General features: G+C 38.6%; 1 long non-coding RNA gene across 2 annotated transcripts; it reads right to left on the bottom strand.

Moving 5' to 3' along the window:
• Positions 1 to 1,254: 1,254 nt before the first annotated feature.
• LOC125805020 (uncharacterized) lies at positions 1,255 to 7,370 on the bottom strand. Of its 2 annotated transcripts, XR_007441291.1 has the most exons (4): positions 7,231 to 7,370; positions 6,140 to 6,283; positions 4,773 to 4,906; positions 1,258 to 3,114 (listed from the first exon to the last, which is right to left on the bottom strand). It is a non-coding gene; the product is annotated as an uncharacterized LOC125805020 (long non-coding RNA). The 2 variants fall into 2 exon arrangements; XR_007441290.1 differs by having other exon boundaries at positions 1,255 to 3,114; positions 6,140 to 7,366.
• Between the last annotated feature and the right edge of the window lie 9,714 nt (positions 7,371 to 17,084).

The raw sequence follows: 17,084 nt of genomic DNA, 5'->3' as shown, positions 1-17,084 counted from the left end.
ACTTGGCATTTTTTGAAAGGCAAAATAATGTAGTAATATATATAATTATATTAAATTATGGTCCTCCAACCTCTGTGGAGTTGTGGGTGTTAATTTGTAATTTGAACAAGTATTTCTAATAAAACAGATGTTTTATTAATGTATGATTTATGTTATTGGATGAATAAAGGGATACTGCAGTGTCTCATGGAACCTGGTAAGACAAGCAGACTGTAAGAACTGTGATTTTTTTTCTCTGTTTTTCTAGTGTGTATGCTGACCTCGGACAGTATTTCTGAAATGCTAATGCTTATCTTTTGGAATTTGATTCCTTTGATTCTTATTTTTTAAAGCATCAGAAAGTTATCAGTATATTTCTGTATGCAGGGCTTAATTTTGCACATGTAAATCCCAAAGCTTTAATCGTTTTAAAAGTTGCATATAGATATTTCTCAGAGTTGCACAGACAATTGTAGGCAGACCACCGGTCACAATAAATTTGAATGAATAACCTTCAATAATAAATTCCTGGCCAATACATTGAGGTAACACTTCATGATCAGCCTCAAACCTACTATCCCATGACTTGTAGAAGTAATGTCAGTGTAATTCCTACGTGGTCAAACATCACATAGAGGCGAGTTGTTAAAAAATTACACTTTTTGGTTTTAAGTATAACAAAAAGGTGTAACAACACTGAGAGCCTTTGTATATTACCAGATACATTATTTATATAAATTCAATTAAAGGAATAACTTTCACTGAAATACAAAACTGAAATTGTCCTTGGAGCTGACATGACCTTATCAACCTTATCATATTTGGGAATATGAGACACATGGGATAATCAGCTTTTAACTTCAGAACATCTCTGTTCATTACATTAATAATAAATCAATTTCTGATTGATTCTTTCAGTGTTTAGTTGAAGTGTTAAAAAAGTGGTTGAATGTGGGCATCAAATTTACATTTAATAAAATATTAAAATTATTTTTTTTCCATAAACACATTTCAAGAAACTTAGCGATAGTGTGATCAAATAAACAGACACAAGTGATAGCAATAAAAAACATTTATTGACAAAGTTAAGAAACAAACAAAATTAAGAACAGTTAAAAAAAAAAAGTGTCCAAACCTCTTTTGAGTAAGCACAAAGGAAACAGCGGCAAAGAAAATTCTCTCAGAAAGAGAAATAGAAACCTTGAGAGGAACCCATACTCCTTGGGTCAATACACAAATTGAAAAATGTAAAAATCTGAAAAAGACAAAGAGCATAAACATTAAATGAAACAAAAATATATACAATGCAAATATAAAATCTGCTATAAAGACATACAATTAATAAACAATGTAATACAAAGCTGAAAGAAAATTAAATAAAAAATAATGTATAAATATCAGAATTAAGTACAGAAAGATTAATAGTAAAATAGTAAAAGGTAAGTACAATATTAATTGATTAAAGCACTAAAAGACAAACGTTAAAATGTTTTTAATGAATATAAGCCCAAAATAAGACTAAAACACCAATACAATAACCATTAATATAGCAAGTAACTAAGCAATAAAAGAAATATATACAAAAAGTGTATGGATTAAAACACTAACAGTATACTACATAAAGATAAATACAGTTAAGTAATTAATAAACATCAAAAGATAAACAATATCAAGATAAAAGGATTAAAGCCTTAAGTACATGAACACAAATACAAAACAGGAAGCAATTAAAAGCATACAATACACAAAACGATTAAAACATTTATATAGTTAAAGAAAATCACTACCTTTTTAAAAGTATGGAATCAATAGCTTTATTAATACCTGCTATTTTCCTTAGGTGTGTTTTATAAAAAACCCTCTAAACTAGAGTATAGAGCTGGGCGATATGGCCGAATTTTCGATTTAAATAGATTTTTTCCCCCTACTAAAAATCAAACAAAAATGATAAAGAAATGGTTAAAAACTAGTTCTTATTTAATTTGTTTTCACTTAAAATGTTCCATTTGTGGTTAAAGTGCAACCAGAAACAAGCAAAAAAAAACTATTGTAAACAGTGAGAACATCTAGTGACTTTTAGAAAGCTTTTTCCAACATAGTTTAGGTACTGACACAATGCACCCTCAAACTTAAAAAATAAATAAATAAACACACCCTTAAAAACAAATAGAAATAAATAAAATGGTGCCCTTTTTTGATAAAACTTACAAAGTAGACAATAGAAAACAAGTACAATTTATATGCTCTTAAGTAAATACTTTTCCCTATTGGGCTAGAATTGCAAAAGAAAGCTTTTAAATAAGTGCCAGTGTTCTATAAAATGAGATCTTTTCTCATGAATATGCAAAACATCTTAACTTGTAGTGCATACAGAACCTGGTACACGGTTGGAAGATGTGCCAGGGACAGTTCCTTGTTTAACGTTGAATGGTGAACTAGTGCTGCTGCTGCGTTCATTCCTATGGTAGCAGCACTTCTCCCACTCCACTACATGCTTCTGTTTAAGGTATAGTGATAAATTGGTTCACCTTACAGCGAGGACCTGTTTGGTCTACGTCCGACGCCGCAAAACCGAACCAACTCCAGATCACGGAGCTAGTTGCTCTTAAGCTCCGCCGTCATGTGTTTTGTGTATGTGTGTGTGTGTGCGTGTTTGTGCGTGCAAGGGAGGGAGGGAGTGAGGGAGGGGCGGGGGGTGCGTGCGCGGGAGGGAGGGAGCTAGCTAAGCTCACTCTGTGCCCACAGAGGAGTGTCTGTGGTGAAAAAGGAAACTCGATTTTCACAAAAACACATTGTCCTTAACTGTAAATTCGAATTTATCGATAAAATCGATCAATCGCCCAGCTCTACTAGAGAACTCTCTAAACTAGAGATTGAAAATATAGATTTTTTAAAATTATTATTATTATTGTTTTATATGGTACCTGACTGAGGTGTGCCTGATGTGGTGGCTGTGTCGTGGTGTATACTTAGCCAGGGGTCATAGAGCAGATGGTGGAGAGATGATCTGAGACTTCTTTGAGGTGATCTCCGTGCTGGTGTTGAAGGGTCACCTCTCACACACAGCAGGATGATTCCTATCTGCAACACTGTGGAGGATTTGGCCTCATGGGTAAACTACTTATGAGGAAGGTCCTGAAAAGTAAATTAGAGACAGTGACTGAGCGTTAGGGCTGGACCCGAATATTCGGGTATTCGGATATTCGTTCGTTGAGTAGGTATTCGGTTTTTAATTTTGGTATTCGGATATTCGTTTTTTTTCTCCTTTCCAGAGTTCCACCTCACTCTAACCACTTCTGTTCTCGCGGGTCCCGTCAGAATATCTTGCGCGCGGGACAGAACTGAACTGTTATTGGCTGGAGCAGGAGTTTAATCCAGACGATGCGGGAGCAAATTAATAAATAGTTAAGAAAACTGTAATAATTGTAAAAAAAAAAAACCTAAAGAAAACTCTCAACGCGCAGGATGGACCGACACACACACGCACACACCGATGGTGTTTGGACTGGGGTAAGGAACGGGACCACACTATTCAGCGCTGCTGTTTTAATAAATATATAAGTAAATTTGAAGCATTAAATGTAGTTTATTTATTTTATATTAGGAACGTGGGGCGGGAGCGGCAGAAATGTGTATGTGGCGGGCGGGCGCGGGATTAAAAGAAGCAATTTTTTTGCGGAGCGGTAACGAGACAGAAACGCGGGAGCGTGGAAGAGTGGGTTTAAAAATCAGTCTCGCGTAGACCTCTATTATACATGATTAAAAAAATGCAGGCTCTTCGAAACTGATTTATATAATAAAACGTAAGGGGTAATGTGGCAACAGTAGGGGCTAAATCGGTTACAAAAGCCTGGCCTACAAAAATGATGTCTGAACGAATTTCCTCTTATCTAATATAATTTAAAATGGTTTAAAAATATAAAATAATTTCTAAGCAAACGAAATATTTAATATTGAGCTTATAGCCCAAGTGCAAAAATACAAAATCAGTAATACGGCTATGCCCTGCACAATGCTTAAACCGAAATAGACCAAGTACAATAACGTCATTAACAATGACTTTCCTCTACTCTAATATAATTTAACATGGTTTAAAAATATAAAATAATTTCTAAACAAACGAAATATTTAATATTGAGCTTATAGCCCAAGTGCAAAAATACAAAATCAGTAATATGCCCTGCACGATCCTTTAACCGAAATAGACCAAGTACAGTTTACAATGACTGTCCTCTAATATAATCAACAATGTTTAAGAATATAAAATACTTCCTGAACAAACGTTTTTTTTGTTTGTTTTTTTAAGCAAATAGCCTAAGTGTGAAAACACAAACAGCAATTTACTGGGCTGGCTTGCGCAGCGGAGAAACCGTGCAGCAGCAGCCTCCTAGCCTGCTTACGCAGCGGATAAGCCGCGGTGTAGGGCAGCAGAAATTCCGGGATAAAAACACAGAAAAAATATGGGGTGAAAACACAAAAATCCGGGATAAAAACACCAAAAATCCGGGGTGAATATGTCTCGTCGGTCAGAGCAAATTGAACATTTTCCAGTGGATTAAAGGGGTCGTGATTTGCTTTTTTTTTTTTTTTTTTTTTTTACCTCTTTTTAAAAAAAAACGAATATTCGAATATTCGCTTCGAATCAGTGCCGAATATCCGGAGCTCAAAAAACGCTATTCGGGCCAGCCCTACTGAGCGTTAAGGAATGTTTTTGACCTGAATCTCTATTCAGTAATGGTAGCTTCTACAAAGAAGACAGTTCTCTGCCTGTAGTGTTCACTGAAAACCCATACCAGAAGAACAGAAGATGAAGGCGTGGTTCCTAACTGTACATCTGAACCAGGATGTTCTATGGCTTGAGGTCACAGTGCAGAACCCCTCTGGCATGGACCTCAATCACGCCTTCAACTAGCTGCCTTAGAAGTACCTGCAGAGTACACAAAGCACATTATAGTAAAGTTAAATTGGCTGAAATTTATCCCAACATTTGCAATACTTGTGATTGTCGGCACGCTGCCACGTTCAATAAAAAAAATATATAAGTACCTACAGAGTGTAAGAAACAGACAGAAGGAAATTACAGTCGCTATAGAACAGGCAAACAGTTATCCAGTGGGTAGCTGCTACATTAAGGGTGAAGAGAGAAGAGTGTTCAGGTACCTAACGATTTTCCAATGATTTCACAGTTGCAGACAAATTCCCAGAGTCAGGATAAAATCACGAGAGTCTGGCTAGAGTCGAGCTGCAGTTGAGTTGCGGTCGTGTCATCTCAATCGTTACATACAATCGTGTCATCTCACTTAACGATTGAGATGACACGACCGCAACTCAACTGCAGCTCGACTCTAGCCAGACTCTCGTGATTTTATCCTGACTCTGGAAATTTGTCTGCAACTGTGAAATCATTGGAAAATCGTTAGGTTAGGAAAATCGTTGGTTACGATTGAAAGTTTTAGTCAGTCGGGTTTGGGTACTGGCGCTGCGATAAAATCAACTGTGTTTGTTTTTTATTTATTAGCAGTGTGAGCAGCAGCTGTAAGATCGAAAGAGCGTATTACACCTCTCTGTTTGGAAATATTTTAAAGTGGACTGCAAAGGCAGGATTTTACAAGGTGGGAAGGAAAAAAAATGCACATTCAACAACAAACATGATTTACCACCTGAGAAACAATAAGCACCCAGCACAATCCTCCCAGTACACTGCAGACACTCAGTACAATTAGCAACAGCACTGCCAACACATTTCTCTGTGTGTGTTTCCGTCCCTTAATTAGTTCCCCCGGTAAGTCAGTAATAAGAACAAATAGAGTAATAATATTAAGCTATTAATGTATTAACATATATATTCATCATCTTACATTGTTAAACTATTATTATTTAAGCTAACTTTTGTAAAATGCATATTTACAGTTTTTTTAAGCCAAGCTGCCTCAGCGTACTCTGAGAATTGTAACAATGTTTCTGTCTAATATTTTATTTTATATACAGTTTTTAGTTTTGATTTAGGTATGTTCTTAAATCATTGTTTCAATAATAATTCATTTATTAATAAAAACATAAGGGACAACTTGGATGTGTTCCTTTTTTTTCCATTGCCAAAATATTGGATTAAGAAAAATAAATGACTGACTCAGAGGCTAAAAATGTGATTGGGACTTACCGCTCTGCACTACCATCTCAACATCCTGGGACCCTCCACTGCTGCTGATCTTCCTCTTTTGGGTGGGGATGGAGAAGGTGGAGTGGCAAGTGCTTCAGCTGGAGCTCCAGGACACTGAAGATGTTGTGTCTTTTGGAACTGGGCCTGATTTTACAGAACAGAAACATAACAGTTCATGGTAGCTGTATCAATTTATCCAATAAAGTAGATCTACAGGTCTTACTTTATATAAATAAAACTAACCGACATAAAATAGAATGAATACTATATATATATTTAAAACACACAGGCCTGCATGAAAATGTTCAGGACAAGTATTTAAAAACATGGTCCAGTGTTAATTTTTAGTAACATGTTTAAAGTCTATACTATCTAAGACAGTGAGTCAAATACAGCAACTTTTCTTAAATTACACTCTTCTACTGCAGCACAGACTTTACACTCCCTCCTTAAAAAATGCTCAAAACCAGAAAAAAACAAACAAACACACCCTGGGAGGTTAGCTCTTTAAATAGCTTTTGACCAGCATAGGTAATGTTTATTTCTGGATGATCAGCTGGACTCAGCAGGGCCAACATTAGTAGCCTAGTCTTTTAAAATTAATTAACTCATTTTTTTAAACCCATCAAGTCCAGTAACAGCTGTGTTTATTTGTTTTTTAAAGTCACTGGTTAGCTGCGGGTGTAACTTCACAGACCGCGATCTCAGTTCACAATTATGCAGCCACACATCTTATAAAATCTCCTGCTCCTAACCAAATATCCAGCACAACAAACCCAGCTTTAAACCCAAACCATCGCTGTATAAACAGAGACAGAGGAGAAGTTTTCTTTCAGTGTTTTCTGACAGAAACTGTGAGGATAAAAAAAAAAGACAAGAGTGTGTTTCACGCGGTTAGTTAATAGTATGCAAAATGCAGTGAATGCTGCTGTTTGGGGTCAAAATAAACTAAACACCTTAGCTAATAATCATGGACTGCAGAAAACTAAGCCGGAGACACAACAAACGCTAGCTCTGTAAGTTAGTTGTCTAACGGAGTTACGTTAAGTGCATAAACTGCCTGCACAGATCAGAACATAACAGCAGCTTACCTTTTCATGTTAAATCCACGACGAAAGCATTATTTTCTCATATCTTTATAAAATCCAGTTGCAGCGTCACTTGCTCGTTCAGAAACAAAACAAACACCCAGCGCTGTTTAAGAGCTGATTCACGACCTTCTCTCCCACCACAGGGTGTGTTTTTCTCAATTAGCAGCAGCTTTTAAACCAGGCTGTAGTTCAGTAATAAGATCGCGTTTCACCGAGAGCTGAAACAGCCGGTTAGCTAACGGTAGTTTAAATACCTAACAGGCCTGAGAGCTCCTCTCGGTACTCCGGTCTATTCCGGCAGGGTTTTTGTAGATATTTAACTTCTGAATCTTATTAATACTGAATTAAAGTATGGTAATCTGGCTAATGTTAAAAAGTCAACTAGCTTTTTACCAAAACACTTTTAGTTAATTTATACCTAATTTTAGCGGTGTGTTCCCACAAGACGAAAAAAAAATAATAATAAAAATAAAGCGGCCGACTGCGCATGCGCCAAATTTAGCGGCCGACTGCGCATGCGCCAAATTTAGCGGCCGACTGCGCATGCGCGAATATTAGCGGCCGACTGCGCATGCGCCAAATTTAGCGGCCGACTGCGCATGCGCTAAATTTGGCGCATGCGCAGTCGGCCGCTAATATTCGCGCATGCGCAGTCGGCCGCTAAATTTGGCGCATGCGCAGTCGGCCGCTAAATTTGGCGCATGCGCAGTCGGCCGCTAAATTTGGCGCATGCGCAGTCGGCCGCTAAATTTGGCGCATGCGCAGTCGGCCGCTAAATTTGGCGCATGCGCAGTCGGCCGCTAAATTTGGCGCATGCGCAGTCGGCCGCTAATATTCGCGCATGCGCAGTCGGCCGCTAAATTTGGCGCATGCGCAGTCGGCCGCTAAATTTGGCGCATGCGCAGTCGGCCGCTAAATTTGGCGCATGCGCAGTCGGCCGCTAAATTTGGCGCATGCGCAGTCGGCCGCTAATATTCGCGCATGCGCAGTCGGCCGCTAAATTTGGCGCATGCGCAGTCGGCCGCTAATATTCGCGCATGCGCAGTCGGCCGCTAATATTCACGCATGCGCAGTCGGCCGCTAAATTTGGCGCATGCGCAGTCGGCCGCTAATATTCGCGCATGCGCAGCCGGCTGCTAAATTTGGCGCACGCGCAGTCGGCCCCCCTTTTTTTATTTATTTATTTTTCGTCTTGTGGGAACACACCGCTAAAATTAGGTAAGTTATAAATTAACTAAAAGTGTTTTGGTAAAAAGCTAGTTGACTTTTTAACATTAGCCAGATTACCGTACCAATTCAGTATTAATAAGATTCAGAAGTTAAATATCTACAAAAACCCTGCCGGAATAGACCGGAGTACCGAGAGGAGCTCTCAGGCCTGTTAGGTATTTAAACTACCGTTAGCTAACCGGCTGTTTCAGCTCTCGGTGAAACGCGATCTTATTACTGAACTACAGCGTGGTTTAAAAGCTGCTGCTGATTGAGAAAAACACACCCTGTGCTGGGAGAGAAGGTCGTGAATCAGCTGTTACACGGCGCTGGGTGTTTGTTTTGTTTCTGAACGAGCAGGTGCTGCTGCAGGTAATCGAGCTAACTGTAGCTAATTAGCTTAGCGTTAGCCGGTTGAGCTAACTGTAGCTAATTAGCTTAGCCAGCCATGCTCCACTCGCTAGCTCGCTAACGTTAGCTATCTTACAGCGTTATTCGCCGTTAACACGCTTTAAATAGTCTTTAAATAGTGGTAAGACTATTTAAAGCGTGTTAACGTCGAATAACGCTGTAAGATAGCTAACGTTGGCGAGCTAGCGAGTGGAGGATGGCTGGCTAAGCTAATTAGCTACAGTTAGCTCGATTACCTGCAGCAGCACCTGCTCGTTCAGAAACAAAACAAACACCCAGCGCCGTTTAAGTATCATAATAAGACCGCGCTTCACCGAGAGCTGAAACAGTCAGCTAACTAAATTACTCACCGGGACTTACAGAGCTCAGCCGCGCTGCTCTAATCTAATCCGGCAGGGTAATAATCACTATCGGTGCTGAAGGCCCGCTAGTGCCGCTGTTTTAAGACTGAGGGGCTTTAAATGAAAACAGAGTAAAGAGCAGCGCAGCGGACCTTCAGCACCAGAGTGAAGAAATACTGGATTATTTGACCCAATATTAATAACTGTTCCCTATAAAACACAGCGAGGCTTTAGACTCCTGTAGTCCCCATGCAGCTCCCGGAGAAAAGGACGTCTTTTTTGTGGCTACTGATTCAGTGGAGTGGAGCCACGACCATTCAAAACTAGGTTCGGGGTTTTTTTGTTGCCCGAAAGGTTTTTAATTTGTGTGTTTTAATATATTCATTATATGTTATACTGTATTAAAACGTAAGATATAAACGTGAATAATCATAATTTAATAGGAACGGTGAAATATATTATTTTAATTATATTAAATATCATGCCTCAAAATCTCAGATCTCCCCCTCTTTTCCAGTGACTTTGGTTTCTTCCAAAAGTCTGTTGACGAGAGGGCGGGCGGAGCTGGACTGGAGAAAGAGGGCCGGTGTTCTGTCGAATTCTGCTACCTTGTCGAACCGTGCTGCCCCAATGTATATTTAACTGTAAAAATACAAAAGAAGCACTATTTTAGGGCATGTACCCAGTGATATTCCAGTAGATGTACGTTATTAGATTTGGATTGCATAATTCATTGTACCATGGCAAAGTTATAGTAAATATAGCTCATTACAAACAAATTAAAAAATATATATATTTATGATAATAAGTGTAATTTTTAGTTTCCATTTACACTTTTGTGCAATGATAGTGCGTCCAGGTTGTTTAATGCACATAAACCCCCCTAAACCAGATTAATTATACATAAAACACGAGAAAGAATTAAATTGTGTAGGTCGGCGCATGCGCAGTACCTTTGGGAAGCATGTATCGATGGGTAGCAAAATTCGACAGAACACCGGCCCATCGGGAATCCTCACGAATCTCCCGATTAGCCACTCCGGGCCTGGACACACTGACAAAGTTGTAATTAACTGATTTCCAATTTCCAGTCTTCATTATTCATCTTTTAATAATGCTTTTTCCGCCCAATTCCTTTGGAGGGGAGTGCAGACATATGTTCTCAGTCTTCAAACTGATTGGGCATAAAAAAGGCCACTGCAAATTTCATATTTCTTTATTTGTGGATTTCATGCATCTGTTTGCCAGTATTCATGCCCTTAGTGCTGTCATTATCAGCCAGCATTGGCAGAGCAGCCAAAAAAATATTGAGAGCATGTGTGCTGTTTGACAAAAAGGTTAATTTATAAAAAATAAAAAAACACTTGAGGCTTGTAGTGTAAAGACAGCCACTGACACTGGTGATTTTTTTTTTTTTTAGATTTTATGTAACATTTTATTATTTTATTGTTTATTCTATTATAATTCTGGTCTAAGTGATTCCTAAATGGCCAGTGAGTTTATTTAACTGCGACTGAGTGAATACAGCTGTTCAGCCCAAGGTGTGTTAAAAACAGTTTTTTTAGTCCGGTGTTCTGTCGAATTTTGCTACCCATCGATACATGCTTCCCAAAGGTACTGCGCATGCGCCGACCTACACAATTTAATTCTTTCTCGTGTTTTATGTATAATTAATCTGGTTTAGGGGGGTTTATGTGCATTAAACAACCTGGACGCACTATCATTGCACAAAAGTGTAAATGGAAACTAAAAATTACACTTATTATCATAAATATATATATTTTTTAAATTTGTTTGTAATGAGCTATATTTACTATAACTTTGCCATGGTACAATGAATTATGCAATCCAAATCTAATAACGTACATCTACTGGAATATCACTGGGTACATGCCCTAAAATAGTGCTTCTTTTGTATTTTTACAGTTAAATATACATTGGGGCAGCACGGTTCGACAAGGTAGCAGAATTCGACAGAACACCGGCTGTGTCTGCTGAAGTGTCTTATTGTGTACCTTGGGGAAGATGTGGGCAGTTATTAAGGAGTATATCTATGCTGGTGTTTTACCGGAGTAAATATATTATATTATATTTTATTATATTATATTAATATTACTTTTTCAATCCATGCTTTTTAAATATCTCATGAGTTTCCCAAAAGGCCAAAACAGACCCAGTACCTCTTAAAAGAGTCCATCCTAGACTATTACCTCTGCAAATTTGGGTAAATTGCACTGTATTGTTTATTTTATATTAATAAAAAAAATGTATGCATGTTTAAAATTAAATTTCTCATGATTTTTCCATAATGCCAAAACAGATCAATGACCATTTGAAAGAGTCCAACCTAGGCTATGACTCCTGCAAGTTTTGGCAAATGTCACTGTATTGTTTATTTTATATTCATTTTTTTTATCATGCTTAAAATTCAATTTCTCATGATTTTCTTATAATGCCAAAACAGGTCCACTACCATTTGAAAGAGTCTGTCCTAGGCTATCACCTCTGCAAGTTTGGGCAAATTTCACTGTATTGTTTATTTTATATTATTATTTTTTTTTTTATTCATGTTTAAAATTAAAATTCTCATGATTTTCTTATAATGCCAAAACAGTTCCACTACAATTTGAAAGAGTACAACATAGGCTATGACTCCTGCAAATTTGGGTAAATTTTGGCCCACACTTTGAACTTACCATGAAACCAGGGGGCAACTCGACTCTTGCCTTGCTGTAAACAAACTCTGAGGGTCTGCTCCTCTTTAAACCAGCGAATAATATCATCCCTGCTGGATGCCGACAGCGACCGGCGCATACCTGGCTTCCTGTCGATCATAATGGAAAAAAAACTAATTCAGAAAAGCTTTAAGAAAGACAAGCTGTCTGACTGCCTCTCTCATACCAGAAAATCCTACATGACATCAGCTCTACAAGCCCAGGAAACAATAGAGGGTTAAACTGATAAGCATTTATGACACAGCCTAGAGCAGTGATGGCAAGGACGGATTAAGGATAGTCTGGGCCCCTGGGCAAAGAGTTGCACAGATGCGCACCTCCCCTGCCCAAAAAACATAAATAAAGTAATACATTAAACAACCAGTCACTAACTAACCGCCGAACTAACTGTCACTAACTGCCGAACTGTCCCCACTATGGTTTTCAATAGGCTCAAAAGCTAGAAAACGCTCAACTACATGTCCGTCATTATTAACAAACCTGAAAATAAAAGTAAGTTGGTCCACATGAGCAAGGTCTGGAGTGGAGTCAACTATAACAGAGAAGTATTTTGATTCTTTGATCTCATTAACAATTGCCTGCTTTGTTCTCTGTCCCATCAAATGGATAAATTCTTCACACACTGTTGATGATAAGTAGGACACAGAACCTTTTCCCTTACCTCCAAACCTTTGGAGGTGCTCAGCTAGGAATGGGTCAAATTTGGATAAGAGTTCTATGATGCCCAAAAAATTACCATTGTGGGCTGATCCTAATAGCTCATCAAGTCCCCTCTCCCCTAAAAACTGGATGACTGCAACAATTCTTTTCAAAACTTCCCGCCAGTATTGTCTTTCTGCATCAATTTGTTTGACAATATCAGAATCAATTGTTGCTGTGCCTCTGGAGCGATTATATAATGCTAGCATGCAAGCCCTATGCTCCACACTCCCCTCATGCTCACCAATCCGCTCTGAATGTTTCCAGTCAGAAAATCCATGAACAAAAGTATTGTGCTTACTGGAAAACAGTTTGCAAGCAAAACAATACACACAGCCAGTTGAAGGAGAGTAAAGTAGCCACTGCCTAGTCACAGTTTGCCCTTTGGGTAGAGAGCAACTGAGTAGAGCATTTGTAAAGCTCCTACTGGTACCCCCAATGCCTCTATCCCTGACTGAGGCTGGGTACTTAGCACTTCTGTTTTGAAATGCAGTTTCTCCTCTACTAACAAGAATCGACTTGGCTTGGTCGGTAATGGTACTGGGCCATAAAGCAGGGTCGTTGACCGTTTCACACCAGGAGTTGGGGTCCTTGCCCTCCTCATTTGAAAAACGACACTCACACGATGCAGCTGGCTGGTCTGATTGTGGGTCTGACACACCTGCAACTTTCCTTTTATGGTCTTTCTGCTGCTGGTCTGTGGTAGCCTGCCAGGGCTGGCATTCCTGCTCTGCACCTGACTGGGTCTGCAAAGGTACATAGTCACTGACAGGTGACACTAAGCCAGTGGTGATCACATCTTCATTGCTAGAACTCTGATCACTGCTAACATTAGCAATACTTGTCTCACTCATATTGAGCGGTTTCTCAAAGAAGTTTGAGATCCTTCCTTAATCTTTTTTGCTTTTCTTTTTGAGGCACCACTTTTTTGTTTGGGATCCATGTTATTAATGTCAAGTGTTTCTTAAGATGCAAATATAGAAGCTTGTCTTGCAAATTCCTATTCCTATCCAATACTTACTATGTTGTTTCTATGTTGTATGTTCAGGAACAAAAATACAATCACAAAATTGTAGAACCAGATACAATATGTAATAAAAAAAGGCTGACCTATAACTATTTAGCTATAAATTGTTGTTATTGTAAATGTATTGTGTGTATGTACTATTATAAAGCTTACACTTCTACTATTATCAATAATGTAATATGCAAATAACAATAAGCTTTTAAAAAAACTGTGAGTTGCTAGTTAGCAACGTTACACTAGCCTTGAAAAAGGCTGTGAACCTTTCAAAGTTTAATATAGTAAATATAGTAATGTAATATTATATCATGTAATATAATATAATATAATATAATATATAAGCCTTTGAAAAGACTATGAAAATAATGTAAGAGAATATATGCAATATAGTATAGTATAATATAATATAAAAATATTTATATATATTATAAAATAATATAATGCAGTATAAAGGGCAATGAGCCCTTAAAAAGGCTGTTGGTTGCTGATCTGGTAATAGCAAGGTAAAAGTTGTAGTAAAAGCACAGAGCAAGTTTGCAAGCTGAACTGTCTGAATGTGAGGAGTTTTGCGCAGGGGGTTTTATATAGATCTTGCATATTCACTTGGAAGTTCTCGCAACACCTGATTGGCTCAGCCCCGTGGGAATTTAGGGCAATGTAACAATTTTTCACCACTGAGTGAGAGGGTGGGGCAGGGGCAGCCTTGCCCCTCTCTCTCTCTCTCTCTCTCTCTCTCTCTCACACACACACACAAAACAGCATTTTTGTAGTAGATAGTCTACTACAAAAATGCTGTTGTGTGTGTGTGTGTGTGTGTGTGTGAGAGAGAGAGAGAGAGAGAGAGAGAGGCATGGAGAGGGAGACAGGGGGAAGGTTTTGAGTATATTAAAAATGCTGTGTTAATGAGATTAAATCAAGTTTAATTATTGTCAAGACCCCTTCGCACTGCCTTGAAACATGTCAAGTCATGTCAAGCTGTCATTGAATAGTCATTGAATAACAAGCTGAATAAAATATGTTTTCCAATAAATAATCCTCAAACAAAATATAAGGGTTACACGCATATGCAGCCACAGCTACTACAACAAAACCACTTGCTGTTTCATCATCTGTCACCAAACCAAAATTGTGCTACTCAGTAAAATTAGCTTGCAGTTCTGTTGTATGAAAAGACACTTTTCCTTTCATGCATTCCTTCAGAACTAGAGTGACCACTGGTCTCTTTACTGTTGTTTATTAAAGGGGAAACATGAAACTAGTCAAATGGCTTGTTGTTTTCACATAAGTGAAATCACACCCATGGCCAAATTCACTCAATTTAATCGGTGTCAAAGATAGCATTCATCAGACAAGCAATTTTGTCTTAAATTTAAATAATTGCAAAATTGCTAAATTAATTTGTGTCTCTGCGCTTAAGAGAAAGTGAACATAATAATTTTGAAACAATACAAATTCAGGAACATTAAGTAAGGGCCTGAATTTGTAGTTCCCTAGAAAGTCAAGGAGCCATGGTAAACTACTTCTATGGAAGTCAAGGGCCCCATAGCAGGGGCCCTCGTGATCAAGGGCCCTCTAATGGTATGCCCTGCTCTTCTCTAGGGCCCCCTGGTAGGGCCTCTCATAACCAGGACCCTCTAAAAAGATGCCCCCCTCTTTCCTAGGACCCCTAATAGCCAGAAGTCGAAGTCAGAGCACTGCCACAACACCTCATCCATTTTCCTAAGGGGCCCAAAAGCATGGCTCGGGCCCCCAAGAGTCCATGGGGTCAAATCCCTAATAGTCAGAGGATTCTTAAAATGGAGGGCCCTCGGAAATAAAAATATATTGTACCATAAATGTTGATAGGCATCGCAAAAAGTTTTCGGCCAGGGCCCCCCCGGGGCCCCCTGACCTCAAGGGCCCCTGGGCGCTGGCCCCACTGGCCCGGTCAGTAATCCAGCCATGAGTGATGGTATAGTTACTTTGAAAAAGTAATCCGATTACTGATTACTCCTTAAAAAAAACTTAGTTACTTTATGGATTACTTGATTTTAAAAGTAACTAAGTTACTTTACAAGTTACTTTATTAGTTACTTTAAGCAGCTGCACACACCACGTCCCGCCGCCTTAACTTAAATTATAACCAGTTTTGCCAATACTCCCTTTATTGGAAAAAGCATTTTTAACAGCATCAATGTATCTCTAGACATTTAAAGTTGAACATAAATAATTTTTCTATAAAAAATAAAATATGGTCTTTCTTGAGTTCACTTAACATAAATACTTGTTTTTATAAAAAAATATAAAATATTGAAAGTCTTTCTTGACCTGACATATTTAACACTGTAAAACTGAACATTGAACTTGTTGTTCTCTGCAGGGCAGCAAGGAGTGGTATTATAAAACAGAACCGTGTATATGGTCGAGGCCAGGGATCACATATATGCAGACTGCGGTCCAGGTCCGGACCCAGACGTTGTCCAATGCGGACCCAAACCGATAAACTACTGAGAAGGATTTAATTTTGACAGTGTTCATTTGACAGCGTCAGAACTTTTCTTGTCTTTACGGTATACGCGCTCTGCGGCACGGGAAACTTGCAGACCAATCACGTGTGGTGTAAAATCTTCAAACGCTCTCCTCTGCCAATCAGATCTGTGCAGACCGCTGCCCTGGCTAGTGAATTGGGACGCGGCCGGGAAAAACCGCCTTCATAAAGAGATAGGGAGCCCAAGAACTGGCGGAAAAACGAGAATGGGCGGAAACTAAAGACAAGCCGAGCGCGAGAGAGAGAGAGAGAGAGACAGGGGAGAAAGCGAGACGCGTGTGATTGGGGGAGAGCGGAGGGGGATGGGGAAGGGAATGCGGTGTGTGTGTGTGTGTGAGGTGGAGAGAGAGAGAGAGAGAGTAACGCACAGTGATTTGGATGAGTAACTTTAATCTGATTACTGGATTGGAAATAGTAACGCGTTAGATTACTCGTTACTGAAAAAAAGAGTCAGATTAGAGTAACGCGTTACTAAGTACTAAGTAACGCGTTACTGACATCACTGATTGTCACCCAGGTCTATTAACCTCTCTGCTCCATGAATGCCATAGCATGGTGGACCCTCGGATTTCTAAGCTGGGATATGCAAAAAGTACTGTACAATAAAGAGAACATGAAACAAAATAATTTATAATATTTTTATTTTGTTATTATTATTATTATTCATTTTGTTTGTAGAAGATATGCGAAACTTGCTACATTTATGAAAGTCTTTCTCATATATTTAAGATTTAATCTTAAAAGTATGTATATACATAGGAACTACTTGACCCCAATGACTGTAAAAAAACACCATATCTCATTAAAATAGATGCAACTAAGAATAAATACAGTAACATTATGAGTATGTCTAATAAAAAAATAGATGTTTAATGTTTAGTCAGATACATTTTGACCAAATTAAGTGT

This window comes from Astyanax mexicanus, chromosome 11 (genome assembly GCF_023375975.1).
Source record: "Astyanax mexicanus isolate ESR-SI-001 chromosome 11, AstMex3_surface, whole genome shotgun sequence".
NCBI classification, from domain to species: Eukaryota; Metazoa; Chordata; class Actinopteri; order Characiformes; family Acestrorhamphidae; genus Astyanax; species Astyanax mexicanus.
The sequence above is the reverse complement of the archived record's forward strand: the minus strand, read 5'-3'. Positions and strand labels throughout refer to the sequence as shown.